We start from the raw sequence: 9,275 nt of genomic DNA, 5'->3' as shown, positions 1-9,275 counted from the left end.
TCACACACACACACACACACACACACACACACTCACACACACACACACACACACACACACACACACTCACACACACACACACACACACACACACACAGAGAGAGAGACAGAGATCATGTATTTTATTGACAGAAATATCAGCCACATTAATAATACAAACTTTACATAAATGATAAACTGCACTACATTAATCTGATGCTGTTACCATTTCGTCTATAACCTATAAAATATATATTCACACTATAATGAATTTCATGTATAGTACATATTACACATTTTAAGAATTTACAAAATCCTCTTATTTTTAAGCTTAAGAAGAAAAAAAAAAGCAAAGAATGTTTTGTATTCTTCAAAACACTCCTTGTGCTCTTGCTTTTTTCCTGAAGACAAAATGTGAGAAATCAAATTCTTATAAAGTATGTTAGGATAAGCTCCAACTTGTCCTTAATTTGGGAAGAAACGATGTTTAATGAATGCATTGGGTTGTTTCAACTCTCATTCAATTAAATGTACAGCTACTAGAGGACTTTAGTTTTATATCTAGCAAGAAAATGTGCCTTCGAGAGTCAATGTCTTCAAATGAACACATTTTACATTTAGATTGACAATTAAGATTAGTGTAAGGTTTTGTGTTTGCTGTATTACACAAGGCGACCTCAACAATACATTAACACTTGCTATTTTATTCTTAAGAAGAAGAAGAAAAGATCCAGCTAACAGAGAACGTTCTCAGAGCATTCTGGCAAGGTTCAAAGTTATCTGGTTTTTAATAATGCTCTCAATACATTCGCACAAAAACTTATTTATACATTGATATACGTCTTTTTTGAAACGTTTTAGTTGGACGTCCATCTAACATTTTTGAAATGTTACTGTTTGTTCAGAGAACACTCAAACGTTACATTCCCACAATGTTTGAAAAATGATACAATGGAAGGTTCCATGGAATGTTTCCATTAACATTTGCATAACCAAAAAAAACAAAATGTTTTGAAAACATTTTTTAAAAACGGGACTTTCAGAGACATTCAGACATAACATTTTCATAACTAAACGGGAACGCTAGCCATATGTTCTTAGAACATATTTTAGAACATATCTGAAATGTTTTAAAGAATTGAACTTGGGAACCTCTTTATTAATGTCTTAGAATTTATCTTGATTTTTTAAAAAACAACAACAACAAAAAAAAAAACGTTTCCGTGAATCCGGCCCCTGGTTTTCCATTTCATCTGTAAATCCTCTCCTGTTCCACTGTTATTTTCCCAAATCAGTTTTTTTGCACTTCTTGAATTTCCTTAATCGGCTTTAAGTTCACTGTAAGGAGACGATCAGAGGCATAACGGTGCATTAAGACGGATCCTTTGACCATCTGTACTTTCTGTCTTTTGTGTGTGAGAAGTTCATGTGTGTGTTGTGCACATGTGTGTGAGATCCTGCATCAGGAGCTCCACAGGACCGCGCAGAAGCTTTCTGTAGAAGCGCACCGTCTCAGTCAAACTGGCCGTTTTATGACCCGCACAGCTCCGTTCTGGAGTCAGTGTAGAAATCTGTGTGTAGAGACAGAGAGAAGCGTTACTGCGGCTCACAAACACATCCTATCCACTGACTTCCTTCGCTTTTTATTCCAGCCGACAAAAACACGTGCCAAGAATGTTTCGTAGACGTTCCCATTGAGTCATGAAAACTGAATTTCTGAATGTTCTTGGAATGTGTTATTTTTATTTATTAACGTATGCATTTTTTATTTATTCATTTATATATTTTGCATTGACAGTAATGAGCAAAAAAGTAAAAGAAAGAGGAAATAAAATTAAAAAGGGAACAACAGCAGTGTGATCAAGCTCAATTTAAGTTTTTAAGCATGCATGATCGATGCCAAGACTTCTCAAATGATTTAAACGTACTTTTTAACATGCATTCAGTCTTTTCCAGAAATCTTTTCCTTAAATCAGGGTTATGTGATCCATAATCAGGGGAACGGGAATGGAGTAAGTTCCTGCTTCATGCCCTCTGGAATGAAATCAGATCTTCTGCTTTACGGTGACTTATCATGAAGTAATATTTAGATATGAAATGTTTAACTTCCGCGTTCTTGAGAAATAATCTCTCCAAAAGGAAATCAGAGCTATTCGGGTTAAGACTAACATGTCTAGACTGAACGAAATGTCTTATCTGCAGTTATTTAAAGAAAATCTTAGCTCATCAAATGATGTGAACACATGCTTATGGAATAAGTCATATATTGAAGCCTGTAATAGAGAACATTTAAAAGACCGGTCAGTGTGGAGAAGACAAGTAAGCTCTGATTATATCTGATCTGATGCTTTAATAACTCTAATAATAAATGGATTTTGTCTTAACTTAGAAGTGAACTCACAACTTCTCACTAAACGTTTTTTAAAAGTTATGGAAATGTTCTTAAAGGGATGTTTATGGAACGTTCTTACAACTGTTTTAATATTTGATATAGTTTCTCATGACACTGTCTGCCTGTCCGTGGACCCCTAGTGGTCCTTGACGTAAGGCCAGGGGGTCCGTATAAAGTATGAATTTTTGTATAAATTTTGTATATTTTGACATGACATGTTCCCATGAAAGAAAAATCCAATATAGCTGATGATATGACCAAATACTGGATAAGTCAACTAACTTTAATTATACTTGACTGCATTTGGTTCTCACAAAGACACAAATGATGCATAGATGAGTCAATGTTGTTCTGGGGGTCCTTGAGGATGGTTCTGAATTGGATTGGGGTCCGGTACGCCAAAAGGTTGAGATTCACTGGTTTAGAGAACATTCAAAATTAACCATAATGTTCCCAAACTGGACGAATATCACAGCTAACAGAGAAGTAAGTTCTTGTAAGTTATGAGCAAATGTTTTTCCAGTAACATTAATGAAACATTTGTTCAACGTTTTCTGGTCTTTAATAACATTCTCGAAACATTAACACAAAAAAAAAATTTTCTGAAACATTTACGTTGGTCGTTCATCTGACGTTTTTTTAAATATTACTGCTTGTTTCAGAACAACATTCCAGAGAACATTCAAAATTAGGGCTGTCATGATTCCTCGATTAAATTCGAGTACTCGATTATACAAAATCCTCGATTGCAAAATACCGCAAGTGGCGCATTCCATGGACAAGAATCCATTAAAAGTATTATCAGACCGTTTTCTAAGGCTGCACGAAATATTAAAACCATTTCAAAATCATGATAAAGCATAGTGCTAGTGTGAAATCACAAAGACTGCGATTCAATTACATAAATACATGCGCTGCGGGCTTAATATGCGCTTTATGTCTATGCATGTAGCTTACGGTAAATGCTGCTCCACACAAACAGTCATAATTTACATGCTGTTTTGTGTGTGTGTGTGTGTGTGTGAGTGTGTGTGTGTGTGTGTGTGTGTGAGAGAGAGGGTGTGTGTGAGTGTATGTGTGTGTGTGTGTGTGTGTGTGTGTGTGTGTGTGTGTGTGTGAGTGTGAGTGTGTGTGTCAACAATTCTGTGTTTTTCTGTCAATATGGGGTGCTGTGTGTACATTAATGAGGAAAAAAAATTAACTTAAATGATTTTAGCAAATGGCTGCAATATAACAAAGAGTGAAAAATTTAAGGGGGTCTGAATACTTTCCGTACCCACTGTATATATTTTAAGTCTATTGTTCGCTTAGGTCTATTTTTAGCCATTTTAAAAATGATCCGATAACTCGATTACCTAAATAATCGTTATATTGAAAAGTAGCATTTCTATAATGCTTTCGAAATTTATAAAACAGAACGTTTCCTTAACGTTCACATAAAAACTGGACGTTTTGAACATTTCAGAAATAATGGGAAACGGTCTCAGAGCATATTTTTGTTAATGTCTTTCTAATAAACATTATTAAAGACCAGATAGCTCGGGATGAACGTTCTATTAACGTCACTGGAAGAACGATTGTTCATAACTCTGTTCATAACCTGGGATCCTGCAATTTATTGAGCGCATTTATAAATGAAGATGCACCACAGACTTCTAGTGTTTTAAGAACATGTTGCATGTTTAGGATGGTTTTGTCTGATTGGTGCAGCACTCACCGGTCGCTCCAGACGCTCCACTATCAGCAGCTGGTTCTTCACACTGCGTTCCAGCATCTTCAGTACGACCGTCTGACATGAAGCGGACGAACTTTCCTTCACGTTCCCCAGAGAGCGAAGAAGAGCGTCCAGAGAGTCGTGTACAAACGCCTGCTTCTGCTGGAACTGATGGGTGTGTCTCGAATGAGTAACTTCACACCAAACACAGTTATTGCTGTTAAAATCCAGAATAGACATATTCTTGCCAAGCTTTAGCACATTATTGAACATTATTCTGATGTCAGTTTTAGTTCTGAGGGAATTAAGTTGACAGATTACCGCAACAGATCTTTATTTTAGTATATTATTTTAGTATAATGTGTTATTTTAGTATAATTGAGATACAACTAGTTTTTTATTAATATCCTGAATTAGATTTAACTTTTTCTTTTCTGTGAACATTATTCTGATGTCAGTTTTAGTTCTGAGGGAATTAAGTTGACAGATTACCGCAACAGATCTTTATTTTAGTATATTATTTTAGTATAATTGAGATACTACTAGTTTTTTATTAATATCCTGAATTAGATTTTATTTTTTATTTTCTGTTTTTATTTAAATTTTAGTTAAAGTTTTAGTTATTTTATTGTGTTTATTTTTGTCATTTTTATAAAAACATTTTTTTGATATATATATATCTGTATTTTTTGTTCATTTTTAATTTTGGTTTTAAGATTCATTTTTGGTTTTAGTTGATTTTCATATTAAGATAAACTAAATAAAATGAGAAGTGATGCCTTGGCGACTAGATAAGTTAAGACTGAATGTATTTTAGTTTTTTTTACATTTTACTTTATTTACGTTAATTAAAATGATTTATGGTTCTAGTTTTAGTCTAGCATTAAGTTATTCTAAATAAAAATGAGAAATATTGCCTTGGCAATTAGCTAAAATAAAATAAAAGACATTAAAAATATATAAAAATATAAAATAAAAAAATAAAATAAATAAAAATTGTTATTTTAGTATAATTGAGATACAACTAGTTTTTTATTAATATCCTGAATTAGATTTAACTTTTTCTTTTCTGTGTTTATTTAAATTTTAGTTAAAGTTTTAGTTATTTTATTGTGTTTATTTTTGTAGTTTTTATTAATTTTATATATATATATATCTGTATTTTTTGTTCATTTTTAATTTTTGGTTTTAAGATTCATGTTTGGTTTTAGTTGATTTTCATGTTAAGATAAACTAAATAAAATGAGAAGTGATGCCTTGGCGACTAGATAAGTTAAGACTGAATGTATTTTAGTTTTTTTTACATTTTACTTTATTTACGTTAATTAAAATGATTTATGGTTCTAGTTTTAGTCTAGCATTAAGTTAATCTAAATAAAAATGAGAAATATTGCCTTGGCAATTAGCTAAAATAAAATAAAATACATTTAAAAAAATAAAAATGAAGTTAATTTAAATAAAAATGCCTTCGCAATTAGCTGAAATAAAAAAAAATTAAAATACAAAAATACAAAAAATAAAATGAAAAACATATTTTTATACATTTTACTTTATTTCAGCTAATTAAAATGTTTTATGGTTCTAGTTTTAGTCTAGCATTAAATGAATATAAATAAAAATGAAAAATATTGCCTTGACAATTAACTAAAATAAAATAAAAGACATTAAAAATATATAAAAATATAAAATAAAAAAATAAAATAAAATAAAAATTGTTTTTTTTTTACATTTTACTTTATTTCAGCTAATGAAAATGTTTTATGGTTCTAGTTTTAGTCTAGCATTAAATTAATCTAAATAAAAATGAAAAATATTGCCTTGGCAATTAGCTAAAATAAAATACATTAAAAATATATAAAAATATAAAATTAAAAAATTTAATAAAATAAAAAATGTTTTTTTTTTTTACATTTTACTTTATTTCAGCTAATTAAATTGTTTTATGGTTCTAGTTTTAGTCTAGCATTAAGTTAATTTAAATAAAAATGCCTTTGCAATTAGCTAAAATAAAATAAAATACATTAAAAAAAATAATAATAATAAAATAAAATAAAAAATTTTTTTTTTACATTTTACTTTATTTCAGCTAATTAAATTGTTTTATGGTTCTAGTTTTAGTCTAGCATTAAGTTAATTTAAATAAAAATGCCTTTGCAATTAGCTAAAATAAAATAAAATACATTAAAAAAAATAATAATAATAAAATAAAATAAAAAATTTTTTTTTTACATTTTACTTTATTTCAGCTAATTAAATTGTTTTATGGTTCTAGTTTTAGTCTAGCATTAAGTTAATTTAAATAAAAATGCCTTTGCAATTAGCTAAAATAAAATAAAATACATTAAAAAAAATAATAATAATAAAATAAAATAAAAAATTTTTTTTTTACATTTTACTTTATTTCAGCTAATTAAATTGTTTTATGGTTCTAGTTTTACTCTAGTATTAAGTTCATTTAAATAAAAATGCCTTCGCAATTAGCTGAAATAAAATAAAATAAAATAAAATTAAATAAAATTAAATTAAATTAAAAATAAAGTATTTTAACATTTGACTTTATTTCAGTCAATGACAATGTTTTTCTTATGTTTCGAGATTTCTTTTGTTAGATGACGGCGCTGTACTCACTGACGTCTGTTTCCACGCTGCCATGTTTATCCTGATACACGGCCGCAGGACGGCTGCGGGCAGCTGGTCGAAGCAGTGCGTCTGTAACAGCAGGGTTTTACTGTGTATCTGTACAGGCTTTGACCGCCGCATATGTCACGTGTTCAAGCATGCATGCGTGTAGTCCGTGTACCGTGAGCGGCTCCAGCGCCTCCGTCACATCCATGCGTCTCCTCACCTCCGGGTCACAGATGAAGTCGATGGGTTTGGTTTGGCCAAACTGCAGCTGGAGCAGGAGGACCAGGACACCTGCAGGATCAGCACAACAAGTGAATTATTTATATAGCTTTTGTTTAAAAAAATGTTTATTTAGCTTTTATTTTATTTGTTTATAGTATTTAGTAGTTTTGTTATGTGCTTTTGGAAGTTCATTTCATTTTTTTTATATATTTCTACATAGCTTTAATTACTTATATTTCAGTTTTAGTAATTTTAGTACTTCATATTTATTATATTTATTTATGAACTTCTTATTTTATTTCAGTTCATTGCAATTAAATAAATAAATCATAATAATTTTGTTTTTGTTTAGTTTTTTACTGTTATGTCCTTTTAACATTTTGATTTTTATAACTTTTTACTTATACTAAGGTTTTATTTATTTTTACTTGTAGTTTTCGTTCAGATCTAGTTGTGGATTATTGTGATGTTTTTATCAGCTCTCGTTCTGACGGCACCCATTCACTGCAGAGCACCCATTGCTGAGACACTGATGCAATGCTACATTTCTACAAATCTGATGAAGACACAAACTCATTTTTCAGCTGATTTTCATTGTAATCTTTGGCTTTATTTTAATGAATTTTATTCTCCCCATTGCACATGTAGTAAACGGATCCTCATGCCGTTTGTTTGTGCATCCATGATAAAAGCTTCCAAGAGTTTTCTGCCTCGACATGTCCTGATATCCCAAGAGGAGACCAACCCTTCATACTTTGACGGCAAATAAACAATGTTGCATTCAGTAAATGGCTTTCTTCTCAGAGCATGCAATTAAGTCCCTGCATATGCAAACAAACACAGCCTGCAGAGCACATATAAAGAGTCAAATAAATGAATCATGCAAAAAATCTGGGAAAGTTCAAGACGACCGTGAGTTTGGAAAATACATTATAATGCAGCAAAGAATCCAACGCTCAGTAAAGTCACAGAGGAGAGTGCCGACCGACCTGTTAGGACTTAACCAGCACTGATCCGTCTGTCATCGGACGCATGTTTTAGGTGCTCTGCTGCTGTGAAACATTTACACATCTTTGCACAATGACACAGATCATTTGCATACAGTTACTGAGCAGCACAACAAACCAGAGCAGACTCACAAACAGAAGTTCTGAATATTTCTCAAGATGGCTTTGTGTTATAAAGTCAGTTCTGTATCTGTATAGACACAAAATGTCACATTATTTAAAAATGTCCAGTTTTCTTGAATGTTATTTAAAGGTTCCATATGGAAAACATTACTTTAAGAACATTTTGTCCTAAATTGTATCACTTTTAAAAAACGTTTGCTAACACCCAATTGCAGACTCTATATATAGCAAAGTTATATAATAATAAAACCAATATTTAACACAAAACTATAATGACCGAGCGTGTCCACTATAAACAGATGTGATAGTTTGAAGGTCACAACGTCTGCAAAACTTTCTGAACTAGATGTTTTAAACCAGCATATAAAACCACTGACCGAGAAAACAAGCATTAAACTCAGAATCCGACAGATCCAGCGCGTGTGACAACTAGCCCCGGTCTCCTCTGCATAAGCATTCCAGACATCACCTTTACGCGTGGTCGCTCTAAATGTTAATGTGAAGCAGACCGGGGCTAGTTGTCACACGTGCTGGATCTGTCGGATTCGGAGTGATCGCGCTCTTACCCAGATCCGCTCCGGTGAGTCCGACGGTCCGCTGGCGCGTAAGGAGCGCACGCTCTGCAGGTAGAGCCATCGCATCTGCGTTCTCCGCAGAATTCAGAGCGTCACTGGCAGCTTGGAGGCGTAAGATGGGAAAAACGCGCACAATGGAAAGTTATTTCCAGCCATCAGTCAGAGAGAGCGCGGTGTGAAAGAGTCAACGCGCAACGAGTCACCTGACGCGACTTCCCAACATCATGCTTTATTTAATCACTTTAGTTTGTCATATTAAACTGCGTAGACACTAAAGGTGGTGCTTTCACTCATACATGCTATTGTAAAACACACTTTCTGCAAAACTCGAAACACAGTTCTCTGCATTGAACACATCACTCAAACTAACAGCTCTTGTGTTTAATTTGGGAAACGCTGCCATAATGCCACCATCATTTACTGATGAACTACAGCCAGTGATCATGAGTGAAAACACTTATATTATATTATCATTTCTTCACTTAGAAATCAAAATAAATAAAAAAAACTCAGTGTTTTGAGAAATAAATTATATTTAGCCCTTTGCATTTCTGTTTACAGTATATATATATATATATATATATATATATATATATACTATATGTGTGTATATATGTGTGTGTCTGTACACAACACAC

The sequence above is a fragment of the Sinocyclocheilus grahami genome, unplaced genomic scaffold (assembly GCF_001515645.1).
Source record: "Sinocyclocheilus grahami isolate Dianchi unplaced genomic scaffold, SAMN03320097.WGS_v1.1 scaffold1435.1, whole genome shotgun sequence".
Taxonomy (NCBI): Eukaryota; Metazoa; Chordata; class Actinopteri; order Cypriniformes; family Cyprinidae; genus Sinocyclocheilus; species Sinocyclocheilus grahami.
This window is presented reverse-complemented; position numbering follows the sequence as displayed.